This window comes from Caretta caretta, chromosome 2, assembly GCF_965140235.1.
Source record: "Caretta caretta isolate rCarCar2 chromosome 2, rCarCar1.hap1, whole genome shotgun sequence".
Classification (NCBI taxonomy): domain Eukaryota; kingdom Metazoa; phylum Chordata; order Testudines; family Cheloniidae; genus Caretta; species Caretta caretta.
In genome coordinates, this window is record NC_134207.1 from 19,275,892 (window position 1) to 19,294,313 (window position 18,422).

Consider the following 18,422-nt stretch of genomic DNA (forward strand, 5'->3'; position numbering starts at 1 on the left):
TGGTATTCTTATCCTAAATTCCATCCTTCGATCCACCTACAGGACCCCAACAGCAGAAATCTTGCAACATTAAATGTTCTGACAAGATTACTGTCTCACACCCCAACCTCTGTCCTTGTAATGGTCCAAAGGTAGCAAAGAAACTAAACATGGACTTCTGTAGTGTGTACTGCAGTTGATGGTGGCAGGGGTGCTGCAAGGAGAAGACCATGCCAACAATTTGAGTTGACCCTCTTACTTTCAATACACCAATACGTACAGAAGGTCTAAAACTTAAACAAACACACATCCCGCTCTCATAGGATCATTGGAATTGCCATACTAGATTAGAATAGTCATCCATCAAGGCCACATCTGACGTGGCCAGTACCCATTGCTTTAGAAGAAGGTAAAAGAAACCCTGTAGTGGACAAGTGCAGAGAATAACGCAGCTATGGAAGAAAATATAACGCCTCCATTACCACCTTAGGATAAAGCCCCAGGCCTACATTTTCAAAGGTGGCCACTGAATCTGGGATGCTTTCCACTCTGGAGGCCCAAGTTGATACACTGAGGTGATTTAAATTGGATGCCAGGCCACAGAGGCATCCAAAACCGTTGGACACTTTTGAAACTGTAGGCCTTAGGAAACAACTGTGCCTTCCACTGATGTGCTATAGTTTCATATAAATTTAGAAGGGTCAAATTCATCAATAGTGTAATTCCACTGAGCTCACTAAAGATTAGTTTGGCCAAAAATATTTAAATACATTGCTCTTTACTTAAATATAATACTCCCCTCACCCCCACTTGCAATGCTGTAGGTAGGGTTTAGATAGAATTGTCACATACATATGTTGTATTCTTAGACATGCAAGAACATATGGAGAATGTATTTATCTTCCATTCTAGTGATGTCAGCCCTGTGGTATCAGGATATATGAACACATTCCCAGGAGTCCAATTCCATCCATACAATCACTAGCATGTTCAGTCAGAGCCAGCATGTTCCTCACATTTTAAAGTGACAAGCTGTTTTATTCCGATGTTGTGTTAACTCAAGGAGAAGGTTTACATAGATTCCAAGAAGAATGTAGTGACTGTGGTTGCCATAACTACAATTTAAGCACTTACTACTTGCTCTTTCCCTGCCTCCCTTCCCCCCCAGGTATTTTCTTGTGATTCCACTGGTTTTTCACCCTTGCGTTATACTATGAGTTTACTAAACCAGGGATGTTTGCCCTCCCACACACAGTCAACTTCAAGGCCACGTCTGTACTTACAGCGCTGCAGCTGTACTGATATAACTGCGCCACTGCAGCGCCTCTGGTGAAGACGCTCTGTGCCGACAGGTGAGAGCTCTCCCTTCAGCATAATAAAACCACCTCTGCCAGCGGCAGAAGCAATGTTGGTGGGAGAAACTCTCCCACCGACATAGCGCTGTGCACACAAGCACTTATGTCAGTGTAACTTATGTGGCTCAAGGAGTGACTTTTTCACACCCCTGAATAACATAAATGATGCCGATATAGGCGACAGTGTAGACATAGCCTAAAGCTCGCTCCAGCCTCATCAACCGCTCTACAGAAGCAACAACAGACACTCTCTCTGGCTTTGCTCTGCAATCTTCTGTGGCATTTTTAAAGGGGATTACCTTCAGAAGTGTGCTTAATGCCTCATTAATGACTTAAATGCTTTTAAGCAAGGGTATTCATCAGCACGGTATGAGGGGGGAAACCAATGATTCACAGAAGGTTAGACAATCTCTTCAAAAAACTTCTGTCGGAAGGTAAAATACAACTACAGGATAACCTTCATTATCCAAACCTCAATTGTCCAACACTCCCCATTATCCAAAACCAGTCACATCCCCTGACATCTTTCAGTTAGCCTGAAAATTCCCTTGGTGATCTGAATTTAATCAGTGTGCCCTATAACTCTTAGGTAACAGCTAATGTGATAAATATCACAGAAATGGGGAAATGTAGTCAAAATACGTATGCCAACACTGCTCTTAGACCCAAACCCACACACCACCATTTCACTCCCATATAATTCTCTGTTCATAATGAAAGACTGAAGCAGCAGCCGTAAGCTTTCCATCCTGGTGATGGATTGTATTGTATTATGTATGTATGACAAGCCCCAGGTGGTGCTGTTGTAACCAGGGTCTGTTGGTGGGCGGGATCAAACCTGGAACCTAGTACATGAGCCTCTACTGCAAGAGCTAAAAGTCAACTGGCTGTTAGCTAAGGCTGTAGAGCAAACTCATTAATCTCTCTCTCTCTCTAAGTGGTTTCAGTGCCACTACATGGGACAGAACAGCACACCCAGGAGGTGTGTGGGTTACACTGTTACACATAGACCTTCAAGTTCTTCTTCTTAATGTGTGAGCAAACATTCAGTTTTGGGAAGACATGCTGTGTTAGCTTTAGCTATGGATGGTTCTTTGTTGAGGCTGTGCTTCTCTGACAGGATATTGAGCACGTAGCAAGAGTTTGCCCTCCACCATGGGTTCTGATTAGAATCAGGTCTTGAGGCAGAGCTGCTTCTGAGGAACTGGACATTGGTGTTGGGTTGAGATGGCTGAAAGAAGGGAGGCCCCTCGGTGCTGTTTGTGATCACCTCTGTTCCAGGACTGGTATATATATGGGCCAATAAAGCAAGTTACACTTAGAATATATTCAAATTCTGTCACTGTTTTCTGCTCCACTGGAGAGCTCAACTGCAAGGCTCTCAGACATTTGCTACCACTTGGCACAGGGGTGAAACTGGTGTCAAAAGAAGAGGCAGCAATGTTCTCGAACAATTGTTTACTCATCAGCGCAACCATTACATTATGTTGGGGCGGGGGGGATGTTCAAGCAGGGAACTAGAGAATCCCATTATACAGTAGTTGCCAATGAAATGCCAATTTACTATAGCATCCTGGAGAACTGAAAAAACAAAGAAAGTTTTAGCCAATGAGACAGAAGCACAATATTCTGAATTGCATTTGTGCAACAGATCAGTCATGGACACACATGGCAAAGTGTAGGATATTGTGGGGTCCCTATATGTGCTGCAAGATTGCAAGAACCATTTTGGATTTCTCTTTAGTGAAGATCTTTAGGGCACTATTTAAAACTTGGTTTTTAATTCAAACAGTATAAATCTACTGGGAGAATACACTTCACTGGAGAAATGAATTCAAAATGGCAACACGAACTGTACAGGGCAGAATCCAAAAATGCATTTTAACATACAATCCTTTAAAAAGTATAAAAAAATACCAAACAAACTTTCCACTCACAGCCATGTTCATGCAGCACATCTGTCAGGGTTTTTTGCTGCTGCCAGTGCAGGTCCGGTGGGGCCCTCTGGTGTTGGGGTTGCAAGCACTGGATTCAGTGCTGGCAATGGTTCTAGTGCTGGTTGTTCCACTGGTTCCGGTTCTGGGACTGGCTTTGGTTGGGTTTCTGCGACTGGCTCCACCACTGCTGTCGCAGACGATGGCATGGGGTCCGGTTCCATCACCTCTGTCTGGGTGTCTGGTAACATGGACTGGGCCCTGATAGAAGTCTCTGGAACAGAGCTAGGTGAGACAGCTTGCTTAGCCTGCTTGTGGGTGACCATTTCCATCCTCTTGGCCAGCTTTACATAGTTAGCCAAGTCTTCCCCCAGCAGCATGGGGATGGGATAATCATCATAGACTGCAAAAGGCCACGATCCTGACCAGCCCTTGTACTGGACCGGCAACTTGTCTGTAGGCAAGTCAAAAGAGTTTGACTTGAAGGGTTGAATTGTCACTTGGATCTCTGGGTCGATGAAGTTGGGGTTCACTAAGGATTGGTGGATAGCCAACACTTGTGCTGCGGTGTCTCTCCACGCTGTAAGTGTGGGCTTTTTTCCGCCCACACTTACAGTTTCCTTCCGCTCTGAGGGTATCTGGGAGGGCAGAGGACCTCTGGTGTGATTTCGGTGCAATGAACTGTAATCTGTTGGGGTTCTTGGGGAAGTTGGCCTCTACATGCCCCGGCTTGTTTCATTTAAAACATCTCCCATCTGACTGGTCACTGGGGCGAGGTGGGTTGCTGGAGAATGGTGTGGTGGGACGATAAGGTGTTTGGGGTTTTTCTTGGGGTGTAGTTGGGGTTTGGGGCTGCTCCCGGTAGTAGGGTGTGGTGTGAGGGTGTCCCTTCTGGTATTCGCTTAAACTGCTACAAGGGTTGTTTCTTTTTGCTTCCTTCTCCCATTTTTTTTAAGTTTGCCCCGCCTTTTTGGTGGTCTGGGACTGTTCGTATTGATTAGCATAAGAAGCAAGAGTTTTTGCTGAGTTTATTTTTTTATTCCGTAAATACTGTTTTATATTATCCTTGGACATATTCAGGAATTGCTCCTGTATCATCAAATTCCACATTCCTCCAAAGCTAGTTACATTCTGTTCTTTGAGCCATTTATCAAACAGATTTTTTATTTGGTTTACATAAGCCACATTACTTAGTTCAGGCCCTTTCTTAAGGGTTTGAAATTTTACTTTGTAAATTTTAGGTGTAACTTGAAATTGTTTTAAAACCAAATTCTTGAATGTATTCTTGTTCGAAGCCTTATTAGTAGGCATCTTGTTGAATATGTTCAGAGCTCTTTTAGTTAATTTTGCGACCAATGTGGCCATCTTGTGAGCATCAGGAATTTTATGGAGTGTGCACAGTTTCTTAAAGGTGAGAAAATATTCAGCAATATCACTGGATTTATTATACTGTGGACATAGTTGCTCCCATTTGTGGATTGTTGGGGAAAGATTGTTAGGGTTATTTGGTATATTATGCTGAGCCCTTGCCTTTTTTATCTTTAGTGCACGCTTCCTTTTTTTTTCCCCCTCTCCTCCATTTTTTTTCTTTTGCCTCCATTTCTTTTTTTTTTTTTCTTTGCCTTTATAGCTTTTTTGTGGCCAGCTTTTTTTGCCTCCCTAGCAGCTTTTTTTTTTTTTTTTTTGGCCGCTTGTGCATCAATCTCCATCTGTTTGAGTTCTACCCGTTTTTTATGTTCCTTTTGTCTTTTCTTAGCCTTAAATTTGGCTAATTTCAGTTTTTGTTGGACATTGCTTTTTGCCATTCTAGCCTTTTTTGTGTTTCACCTAGCTATACCCAAGAGTTAGGGAAAAAAACACAAAAACCTTTTCTATCTGGAGAGAATGCAAGATCTAGAAGCTAAAGCATAGGTCTGGCACTCAGGAGATCTGAGCTCTATTCTTGCCTCTGCCAAAAATATCCTGTGTAACACTAGGTAAGTCACTTAGGACCGGATTTTTAGAGATGCTGATCTGCTCCCATTGACTTAGAATCATAGAATATCAGGGTTGGAAGGGACCTCAGGAGGTCATCTAGTCCAACTCCTTACTCAAAGCAGGACCAATCCCTGATTTTTGCCCCCAGTCCTTAAATGGCCCCCTCAAGGATTGAACTCACAACCCTGGGTTTAGCAGGCCAATGCTCAAACCACTGAGCTATCCCTCCCCTCTGGGTACTCAGAACTTCTGAAGACTCAGCTGTTACCCACTTTGTATCTAGTTACTCCAACTGTAAAGTGGAGAGATGAATGCTTTTCTACCTTCCAAGTGTATAGTCAAACTTACTTAGCACTGATGAAGGGCTTTGAGATCCCTGAAGGCACATTAGGAAGGCAAATCATTATTGTTTTTCTAGACAAGTTACTTCATGCTACAGTAGCATTTATACATTGTATGGGTAAGTGGTAATATACATTACAGTGAAATTCTTCTGCAAAAAAAGAAGATGATTTATGATTTTGTGTCAAATGAATAAATAATTATTGGCTACTTACTTTAAATGTAGTCCCCCGTTCTTCCCTGCTCATTTATAAAACAACTCTAGCATGTTTGGCACACAGAATTACTTTTCAAATAACATTTTAAACATTCCAATATAAATTAATTTCTTACAGGAGGAGGTGAGGGAAGGGGACTAATAAAGATTGCGACAAACTAGACTCTAATGTGAATAGCATGAGAAAAATGATCTTTGTAATAGGACAATGTTTTGCTACTGACACTCAGAAAACATATGCTAAAGCCAAGGAAAGTCCCCCGAACTGAATGAAGGTATATATCCCTCTTTGAAGTTTTAGTAACGGAATAGCATTTCTACATCAAGTACATTATGTGGTTACATCAAATAGCTCAATTATTTCACCAGCATTAGGTACCCAAATGACAGCAAAACATCAGCTTCCTCCAGAAATAGTAGACCTGTTTTCAAACTACTTTGCGTTGTGGCCAGCATGGTAGTAAAGGCCAATAAAGCTTAGAGAGCTGTGCTATAGAAAATTCTTCAGTAGAGAGAGAGGCAGTTTGCTTATAAGTTAATTGCTGTTGAATTTGACTTCCTAGCTCTGATTTGTGTATTGATTTAAGAATAAATCTGTACCAAATAGAGAGATTTACCATTTTGCTATGATTGGCCTACAAAGTAAGTCATTTTTCTCAGTGATTTATGTGACACCTTACTTATCAGTCATGTCCTCCCACCTGCTCAGATAATGAAATCTTAGTTATTTGTCAAAACCAATCTTTCATGCACTAGATGCTGTAATTCTAAAGTAAAGTAAAAGGAATACCAGGAAGTTTGGAGTCAGCAGCCAAAATTCAGAAAAACCAAGAACATAAAACTAGTTTTTTAAAGATGATATTAAGGCCTCAAGCCTGCAGAAAACTTACATGTGTGAGTCTTTGCAGGATCAGGGCTTTAGACACCTGAATAAGTAGCTTGGTTTACAAAAATTGCTGAACATCCATCAGCTGCCAATGAGGTGAATGAAAGCGGTTGGGAGTTCAGTACTTTTGAAAGTCAGGACACTTATTCAGGTATCTAAAATGGTATTTGGATCTTAGCTTTGTGTACCCATTTTTTAGACTAGAATAAATAAAAATATGTGATACTTGAAGGATTAGTATTCTAACAATTGTAAACATTTTAGTTTGTATGGACTTGATAGCTTCCCTTTAGTTTAGATTGCATTATATCAAAACAAATTTTTTTAAAGCCCAGCTTTTTAATTAACTTGTTTTTAAATCCAAGGAAAAGAGTTTCTTCCTCCTTGCAGCATTCATAACCGAACATCTGAATATTGTGCTATAAACATTGGAGCCAAAAAATGAAACTGACTAGTCTATATTAATTGCTCACGCTGAATGAAATGCAAAATATAAGAATATAACATATTCTCAGTAACAAGAGAAGACACAAGAGGACCTAAAAATACTCAGTACTAAAATACTAAAAATAGCTGGAAAATAGGAGGGTACAGCCTGCAGTCAAATAGAAAATGGCCTCCTTAAGGCTGAAGTTGCTTTTCTCTCCCAAATTTAAATGGCTAGCCACAAGAAAAGCATGCTGGGAAAAGATTCCTATAAGAGTGGAAGCCTCCAGTAGGGAGTTCAGAGGTTTAGTCACTGAATTACCAACTTTTGGTTACGAGATGGTTTTTTAAAGGTCCGGGTAAAAGATATTCTGCGCTTTCCCTTTGAGATCATATTTCTCACCAAAAAATATTTAAAAGCATCTAGACTTTCATGGTCTGTGCATAAGCTTTACTACCACTTCATCGCACACAGTATAAACAAACTGCATAAACTGGGAAAAGCAAAGTACTTCAGTTTTAATAATACAAGTAAAGAACTTTTCCCCTTGAAACTAAGCAGTTGTGACTGACAGCTCAGAGAAAGACTTTTGGGCACTCAAGTGGAAAATAGCTTTATCATAATATAGAAAAGCATCTACAAAGAATACACTTCCCAGTTAAGAGCCAAACAGAAATACAATAGGACTTCCCCCAGCCAAAGTAAAGATTCCATAGAAGTCAAGGAATGCTTCAGCTAAGCCCAAATCAAAACCATGATTCACATTAAAAAGTTCTGAAAAGAAAACCTCCTCTCTTATTTTTACCTTCAGCCCTCTCCCTAGAGATCTTGACTCTCCATAGCACATATGTTTTATAGGCCCCAATCCTGCAAATACTTACACATGTTTAACTTTATACACGTGAGTCTTTCATTGAAGCTGACTGGACTATTCACATGTATAAAGATAAACACATTTGTGCGTGTTTGCAGGAGTGAGGCCATAGCGTGCAATGGGCACAGTATTACTCCTATTGAAGTCAAAGGACACTCCCATTCACTTTGATAAATACGGGATAGATGCATTAAATACATAAAAGGATAAATACATTCAAGACTGTGGTGCTCAGTTACTCTGGGACTGGGGACCATATCATTGTTGGCTATCCCTCGATATGAGGGTGATGTCTTCAGGATAAAAATCATTGATAAGTCTTAAGATGGCTGCGGAATCCAATCCGTGCTCTACAGGTTTTTCCACATATGTGACAGGTGATTACTTGGAGAGAGCACAACTACTGGCCAGGATCCTGTATGGTTTCCTTCCTCCTTTGCCATTTCTCAGCCTCTTGAGCAAGGTGATTCTCTTCAAAATGGGAAAAGGCTTGATGTATGATGCAATGCCATTACACTCTATTGCCAACCAGCTTTTCCCAAGTCGTGGGGTCAATGTCTCCCTTCTTAAGATATACTTTCAAAGTGTCCTTGTAGTGTTTCCTCTGTCCCCCAGGTCCTCTTACCATGACTAAGTTGAGAAAAGAGGACTTGCTTCAGAAGACGAGTATCAGTCATCAGCACACAATGGCCAGCCCAGCAAAGTTGATGTTTCATAAATCTTCACCACAATGCTGGTGATGTTAGCAGCAGAGAGAATGCTGGCATTGGTGCAACAATATTCCCATCTGATATGGAGAATCTTCCTAAGGCAGTGCTGTTGGTACCACTCCAGACGCTTAAGATGGCTTCAATATGTCATCCATGTCTCACACCCATAAGGAAGAGTGGGGATGACTACTGCATTGTAGACCAGGCTCTTAGTCCATCCACGGATCTCTGTCAATAAAGACTCAACAAAGCAACTTTCCGAAGGATGCACTAGCATAATGGATCCTATGTTCAATCTCCACATCAAGATTGGCTGTCTGGGAGAGGTAGCCACCAAAGTAAGGGAAATGCTCAATGTTTTCCAGGAGTTCACCAACGATGACAATTTGTGTGAGAACAGGAGCAACTTATGCTGGGGCAGGCTGGTGTAGCACCTTAGTCTTCCCAGGCTAGGGAAAGTCCCAGACTATGATAGACACCTAATAAGAGAGCTAGTGTGGATTGCAAGTCAGCCTCTGTGTGCATGAGGATAACACAGTCGTCAGCATACTGAAGATTGAAACAGTCCTGGTGACCTTATTTTTAGAATAAAGACACTGCAAGTTGAAGAACTGGACATCCATCCAATACTCAGTTCCAATTCCAGATAAAGGCGGTCATGAATAAGAATCAATATCATCGCAAGACAGATGGAAAAAAGAGTTGGGGCAATAACACAGCCCTGCTTGACATCAGTACAGATGGTGAATGGGTCTATCTGTCTCTAGCCAATTACAGAGGATAGTGGTGGTCATCCCATTATGAAGTAGCCTGAGAACACGAATGAACTTCAATGGACAACTGAACCTAGACAGCACCTTCCATAATGCTTCACGATTGATGGAATCAAAGGCCTTAGTCAGTCAATAAATGCCATAAACAACGGCTAGTTCTCTTGTATCCACTTCTCTTGGATCTGTTGTGAAACAAAAATCATGTCGGTGATGCCCCTCCAAGACAGTCTGAAACCACATTGGAATTCCGGAAGGATGTCTTCGGCAAGAGGGAGTAGATGGTTCAAAAGGATGTGAGCAAGGATCTTCCTGGCAATGGGGAGGAGGGCAAGAAAGGGGGAAAGTCAATGTGAGGGCATTACCAAGGCAATGGGGACCATATAGGTCCATAGATAGATACCACTTCAATGAAAGCAGGTACACTTGCTACACTTAAGGCAAGTAAGAATGTCCTTAGATCTTACCAGCGGTTAACCTCTTTACTATCAATATCTGGCAGGGTCTATACTCCCTCTCAGAAATTATATAAAACCAGTATTCACTGAATGAGCAATGGGCAAAAAGAACAGGCCACATAAGCAATCCTGCTGCTATACGCCTACTGCTTTGTAACCAAATATATCACCTCCAACTGTGAAAAGGTGAAACCCTAGCTACAGCTTAGCAACCAACAGTAGTTCTTTCTGCAGCTTACAGTATATTCACATATTGGTTTATCTTATGCAACATTTGCTGCTTCACAATGAAAGAGAAACATTTTAAAAGTTTTACTCACACTGACATATCATCAGAAGTTGTATGTGACACATTAAGAGCTCTAAAGGCACCTATTCAATGTGCTAAAAACCATATATTCATTAATTATGGGGCACCTTATTGATTGTACTTGGGTTGCAGCACTAATGGTGAAGAAACAGGGTCAACTGCCCTACAGTTTAATTTATATCTAAGGCCTTGATCCTTCAGTGGGGCCTCCTTGGGCTAACCCTGTGATGGCACACAGCTAGGGTTACCAACTTTGGCTGGTTGAATTCCTGGAGATTTCATCACATGACATTATCTTTACTTAAAGATTAATCTTTAATTCCTGAAGACTCCAGGACAATCCTGGAGGGTTGGCAACCCTACACACAGCCCAGTGCAGGAACAGGGTCCACGGACAGGAAGGGTGATCTAACGGGTAAGGCACTGAACTGTGACTTAAGAGAGCGGGGTTCAGTCATTGACACAAGCACATATTTCCTATGTGACCCTAGGCAAGTCACCTAATCAACTCTGTGCCTCAGCTCCCTATCTGTTAATTGGAGATGCCTCCCTACACCAGTGGTGTCATGAGGATAAATTCCATTAGTGACTGAGGTGTTCAGACACTATGACAATGAGGGCCATACAACACCTAGCTAGAAGAGACCATGGAAGAACAGGTGGCTGAGGGCCTGTAAAATTCAAGTCCGCGTCGTCCAAATCCAATGAATGGTCCCTGAATAGCACTTACAGTCTGTTCACTGATTCAGTAAAAGGATTGACACAAATTGTGGAAATATAAAAAATGCCTCGCGTAGTTCAAACAAGTCACCATTCAAGGTGGTATTTAAAATACTCATGAGAAGGAAGAGGAAAGAGTTAGGGCTGCAGAGCTAAGCCACCCCAGCATCAGTCCTGGCAGCCTGAGCTGCAGAGATATTCACCACTAGTGCCACAAAAGCCCACGGCTACATCTGAATCTCACATTCATTACGCAGCCTCAAGACTGCCTGTTCCCAGTGGCTATGGCCCATAGCCTCCAGGGTATTTAGATGCCTGACTCGCTTTGGCATCAATGGGAATCAGGAACCAAAGTACCTTTGAGGGTCTGGGCCCACCTTCCTTGTTTCAGTGCCGAGCATCAGCTTCTTCTTCCAGATCAAGGTACTTTAAACATGACACAGGCAATAGCTCTTCCGATTTCCTCAGTGAAGTCAGATTTCTACCTCCTGAGTTCTGGAGAGGCCCTACATTCAAACGTGGGCGTTCAGAGCTGTGAATTAACTGCTGGTTTCAGTGAGAGTTGCTGAATGCTCACCATTTTGAAAAAAAATCACTTATTTAGGCACCTAAATATGAATTTAGAAGCCTAGCTTTAGAATTTTATCTTTTGAAATCTTGGTATCAAATGACATTGGGTTTGATTCAGAGACTAAAAGGAACAAAAAAACGAATCAGAGGGGAAATGCTGTCCTTATTGACATCAATGGCAAATCTCCCTTTAACTTCAGTGGGGCCAGGGTTTCACCCCGAGAGCACAGATACTATGGTGATGGGAGCAATATAAAAACCTAGATGGAACAGAATAGCTCTTTTAAGCCTTCCTCACCTGGAACTTGCCTTGACTTCAATAGGTGGTTCACATGCAGGATCTGGCTCCGATTGATACTTATTCTGACTTAAATATTTTTAGTGCAGGAATTCATAAAGCTCTGTTCTGGACAGGGTGAAACAAACAAAGATTATTTCTAGACCTCTGTGTTGCTCAAATAGTCTGAAAGAGCCATTTGTCGAAAACATTTTTCATGTTGTAGTTGCAGGAGGAAAAGTTTCCAGACGTAGCAACTTAATTCTCCCTGGTGGTGTGTTTATTTTTCTCGGTGGGGGGGTGGGATAAATAACTGTTTTTTTTCCTTTCTCTTAAAGAAGTTAAAACTATGATGGCCTATAGTTCTTAATAGATATAATATATCTTAATTGAAGAACCCCCCGCAAAGGCAACTGTGAATTTCCCTAATATACACTGTCTTCCAAAGATCGACGAGAATAACAACCCATTTGCCTCTGTGTTATTTGTAATGTTTTTGCATGATATTGTTTTAATTGGTTTCTGTAAATTACACAAGGATTCATGTTTTAAATGCTGCGAAGGGATATTTGATTGTTGCACAAGCCCTGCTCTAAACAGGTCAAAATCTGACAGAAAATTGAATTTAAAGCACATATACTCAAACACTCAAACAACTAGAGATCATGTTGAACCAGAAGCTCAGTGCTGAACCCACCAAGTATAGAAAGAGAACTTTGTGACTCAGATCCTTATGCCAGAGGAAAAGGAAAAAAAATATATAAAACAAGTAGAAATTTCTCATATAGAAAGCATTTTTTCTGAAAAATATAGTTTAGTTTAAACCAAAATTTTTCCTGGGAAAATGTCAATACTGATGGAAAATATAAGGTTTTCTCATGAGAAATTTCAGAATAAAAGTGTTTGTTTTCAATTGACATTAGAAAAATTGTCATTTTTATTTACTGCAAAACGTAAAGCAAAAGTTTTTACCTTAAAATTTCTTGCTGGAGAAAAGGTCAGGTTCCAAACAGCATCAAGGAAAAAGTGAAGAAAGCAAGAGACTAGATAGTAGAGGTCAGAATAATTTAAAAATAATCTAGGACACATTTCAATATGCACAAAATGTCTCTCTGAAGATAAAACCCAAGTGTTAAATAAGAGTATAGATTACAGCTGTGTGTAATATGTTCCTTTCAGATCACAGGGGGTTCAGTGAGCCTGTTTATTGGTTGAAGTTGGGATCTTGGGGGTCAGGAGAAATACATTGCAGTGAAACTTGGGGTGCTATTACGAGCATTGCAATTAGAGCCGTTGAGTGGTAGTTGTTAGAGCAGGCTGTAAGTGGTTTGTAATCATTTTGTACAAGGGCTACAAGGCACATAAGTGGTAGTACTAGAAGGCGATAGGGTCAAGTGCAGTTGGATAGTAGTGGGGACAGGGACTTGAAGGAAAGAAACAGGGCTAGGGGCAAAGAAAAAGGGAACGGGAGTAGATAGGTGGGTCTGGCAGCCCAGAGAGAAGACTAAGGGATGAGCGAGACTAACATAAAGCCAAATTTTATATATAAACACACACACCCTCTCGTTTTGACTCCAATTCAGCAGTCTGCCCTGGGAATTAAGCACCGGGTTATGTGGTTTTCTGAAAAGGGATGGACTTAGAAATCCACGTTTGCTCAACTGGGGCTCTTTCTCCTTTTGCTTCAGAGGAGAGACAAGGGGATGAAGTAGGAGACAGGAGACATACAATTCTTGATTTCAAGTTAACTGCAAGAAACTTTCTCTCTTCTATATCTTTACATGGGGGGACAACTTCTGCTGCTGAGTGTGCACGTGAGGTTCTCATTGACTTCAGTGGGAGCTGCACACATGCATCCAAACCAAAATTTGGCCTTTCATGTGGTCATCATCCAGGCTTCCCCAGATCATGCCGTTGTGGGCGGGCATGGTGTTGCAGGTGAGTCCTGCCTTGATTGCCCCTCACCCAGCAAGTCCAGACAGACCTTTAGATACTAAAAAGCACCCCCTTTGGAGGGTCTCATTTATTAACAGAAAGGGCAATGCAGAACATAAACAAAACATTCACCATGGCATCCTACCTGGGCACCCACAGCATTCTTAGTTCACCTGGCTCCCACCTGAGTCTAGAGGAGCCTGGATGGAGGTAAACATACCCGGAGTTCTCTCAGTTCAGGCCTACATCCTTGAGGGTAGGCCCCTTGCTGATACTGGAATGGGCTCCATCTCTGGAGTCAGGGGTCCATGGAGCTTTGTCCACTGCCACTCTTCCCCAGGGTCAGCACATGATTCCTCTTGGATCAGACTTCCTGCCAGAGTCTGAGAGCCACCCCCACAGGCTGAGACCAGGCCCTCCTGGATGCCTGCAGTTCTCCCTCTAGGAGTCTCCCATCTCAGACAGCTCTCCCAGAGGCCTCTTGCAACCACCTCTCCTTAAGACATCCGCACTCTAATTGAGCTTGTGTAACCTTTATTAGGCTCAGGTGCTTGTTTATTAATTAATAAACTAATTAATTCAGTTAGGACCCAAGTGGATCTTGAGAAGGCAGTCTTGGGCAGACTAGGCCCTGACGGCCCATAAAGTGGCCAGTTGCCCTGTGACAGATGTCCATATGTATTTTATATATTTCAAGTCCAGGGGGCACCTTGAGAATCATCTAGTCTGACCACCTGTACAATGCTGGTCAGAGAATTTCAGCTAGTGATTTCTGCATCTAGCCCAGCAAGTTATGGTTGAACAAGAGCGTCTTTCCGAAAAAGACCTCCAGTCTTGATTTAAAGTGATGGAGAATTTACCACAATCTGAGACAAGTCACAACACGGGAGTGTGGCAATCAATAAGAGGGACGAGTTGGAAAGAGGACATGGGTAATGAAAGTAACTTGTGCTTGCATGATGATCTCTTGCACAACTCAGTGGCTCCTGATGCTTCCAAATCATCCTGGATTTTTAAATAAATCAATAAAATCAGCCATCTTTGAGCAAACGTTGCATTAAATAAAAGATGTCCCACTGTTGCTGAATAAAGATAATACATAGCTTATATAGCTCACAGTTCTGAATGACAAGATACCATATTGGGTCATTACAGTACCACTCCGATTCCCAGTGATGTGAATCACTTTGATAACTGCGCTCTGAGTCCTCAGAGCCATTAGAAACTGCCGATTACTTACTTACTGTAATTACTTTTAATCATATTTGCTCTGTGGTTATCTGTTGTTAATAGAGCTCTTTGATCTGCTTAACTGCCTCCCATGTAATTAAACATTGGTGAAAAACACATGGGTAATACTTGGCTAATGATACACAATTTACATTTAGGAAGATTTAAAAGCAAATGGTAATTGTCCATGAGGTTTTGACTCAGAATGTTGCGGTCATAATTTATCATATTTATTTTGTTGCTAACATCAGGCATAATTAGTTGTTATATTGTTAATTGCTTTGCTTTTAGACAAAGTATGTTCATTCCATTCCATTGTTTCTTGGGCAGAATTCCTTGTTTTAGCTACAATCTATTTTTGGGGGTAGTTATTGAACCAACCCTTGCTGGCTTGCTTAAGAGTCTGGGTTTTACAGAACCAGAACCTTCAAAAACTTCACCTCTTCCCCCAAGACTAATCCCTGGGAACCTCCATCCTGCTTTTCTTTGGTGTCTTCTTGAGGAGCTTGTAGCCTGACCTCCCCTCCCCCACAGATGCCAATATCTGATGGGGCTGGGTGTCCCTCTTCCCTGGGTTTTCTGAAGACACCCAGTGTCTATTCTCCCTTTTTCTTTTTTCGGGAGCTGCCATCATGGTCTTCTAGGTTGGAACCAAGATGTGGGCTGACAATTACATGACGCCGTGTCCGGTGCACTTGTATGTTTGCCATGCTTCTCAAACCTATCAATGAGCCTGGGCCAAGTTTCACATGCACCTGGACTCATACATGTGTATGGATGGAGAGCATACAAGACTCACTGGTTCCACAGGGCATTGACTCCAAACCAGACAAAACTTGGCCATTTTGGTGGAGGTGCACAGTGAGTTTAGGGTTCTGACAATGAAATTCAGGGGTGCCAACTCGTGGAACTAATGAGTGATGCCTACCAAAAAACTGACCAACTTCCTATTTGAAAAAGCCTTTCCACCATAGGAATGGTACCCATAGCTCTGACACCCCATTGTATTCCTACACCCCTTCCAACAGCAGAGGAAAGTAATAAGATATATATATTAAAAATCCCCAAACCCTACCCCAAGCCAAGTTTTGACCTCAAAAAGGGGGAAGACCCAGAGACTCCATAAAGTTCATTATGAGCTTCTCTGTTGCTACAGATTTTACATGGAAAGTCCTCAGCTACTGTGGTGATAGGTGCAGGATAAAACCCTGAGACAGATTGAAGATCGAATTTTATAAAACTACTTCCACAATAATAATAAAATACCCCGGATTCAAAAATTCAAATAGCGCCAGACTTGTTTCCATGGTTTAGTGACTAGTAAAGGCTTGTACCTCACAAATGGATCCACATTTCAGTGCATTGCAAGGCATAATTAATTTTGGTAGCGAGAGGGTTAAAAACTAATGCAGGAATTTAACAGAACTGAGTCAGGTGCCATTGAATCCACTGATCACCGTCATTTGTGACTGGCGCAAAACTCAGTAGTAAAAGCAAGACTGGCTGCATGCCCATGGAGCTGGTGGACTCTGAGATACTGAATGAATGAATGAGTAAGTACAAGAGGAAGGCAATAGAGCCACCGGAGATCCAACAAAAATCTTGTAGATGCTTGTAGATCCCTGCTAACACCACACAATAAGCCAACAAGTGATAGCAAATTCACATGACGAAAAAAACCCTCAATTCAGAATGAAGTGCTTGCAAACCTCAAGAAGGGCATTTTCCATCCTAAGCCAATTCTGCAGTTATCCCAGGGATCAGGATCAGGCAGAGGGCATGGCATCCAGGATGAACGGCTTATTCATTACAATCTGTTCTCTTGTTTGGTCTGTGTTTAGTTTTGTTGCATTTTTTTCTGCACAGATTCACAACTGGAATGAAGAGGGCATGGAGAGGTCACAAGAAGTCCTCATTTGTCTCTGTGCAGAGGCCAGGCACCGTTGTTATTATTTGTATACTGTGACAGACCCAGACCAGTGGGATACAGGAGTCGGGTAGAAGACAAATATACTGGCCACTGGATGAACAGTTTTCTGTTCCCTGAGTGACCAGAGCAGGGGCTGCCCTAGAGCAATCAGGAACCTGCCAGAACCAATTAAGGCAGGCAAGCTAATCAAGACACCTGGAGTCAATTAAGAACGTTCTAGATTCAGTTATGGCAGGCAGGCTAATCAGGACACCCGGTTTAAAAAGGACCTCCCAGCAGTTAGTAGGGGGGTGTGTCAGGAGCAGGGAGTGAGAAGGTGTGCTGCTGGAGGAGTGAAGAGTTCAAGCGTGATCAGGCTTCAGGAGAAAGATCCTGCAGTGAGGATAAAGAAGGTGCTGGGGGGAAGGCCATGGGGAAGTAGCCCAGGGAGTTGTAGCTGTCACGCAGCTGATACAGGGAACATTGTGGACAGCTGCTATCCGCAGGGCCCTGGGCTAGAACCTGGTGTAGAGGGTGAGCCTGGGTTCCCCCCCATCACCCCAATTCCTGATTGGAGACAGGAGGAGATGACCTGGTCTGTGAGAAACACCAGAAGGGAAGGCCTAAATTGGAAAGGGATCTGCCCTGTACCTGACCCACTAGGTGGGACACAGAGACTGCGGGGATTGTTCTCCATTTCCCCCGTGCTGGCTGGTGATGAGGTTAGCTGAGTGGATGGCAGGCTTGAGCCACTAGCAAGAGTGGCCAAACTGAGGGCTGCCATGAATCTCTGAGGCAAGCAAATCCACCAATAAGGACCCACCGTGGCAGAGGAGGAACTTTGTCATAATACCAATAACAGCTACAGGCCTCATCCAAGATCAGGGTCCCATTTTGGTAGGGGCTACAAAAACACACAATAAGGCAATCACTTCCCTAGAGAATTTGCAATCTAAATAGGCCAGTGCAGTGTTATCATTCCCATGACACATGGGTATGGAGAGAATAAATGATTTGCTCAAGGCCACACAGGAAGTCTGTTGCAGAGCCAAGATTAGGACCTAAAAGCGTTGGATGGAAATGAACCCATTTGGGGAAGACAACATACTCTGCTAGCCTGCTCCATAATAAAGAGCTTCAGATAATCATACAAGCTTAGGATGATCCTCCTTAAAACTCTCCTCTGCTGTGAAGACTACATAATACTTAACAATGGCTATATAGCTGGTATGCTGAGACCACTGCTTATTATGCTGACCAGTGGTGTCTCACTGCTACCTTTTTCTCCCCTGTTTATTGAATCTACCATGTTGATTCTTGTTTTGTATGTTGACTGTAAGCTGTTAGGGGCAGGAACCATCCCTTTGTACAGTGCCTATCACAGTAGGGCCCCATGTCCAGGATGGGAGCCCCTCAGTGCTACTGCGATACAAATAATACATGCTATTACTGCTAATAATGAGGATGTATCTCTGTCTGCAGCAATTCAAATTTCGCCTATCATCACTGTTTTTCCACTGGGAATGGCCTGATTCCCTCCTG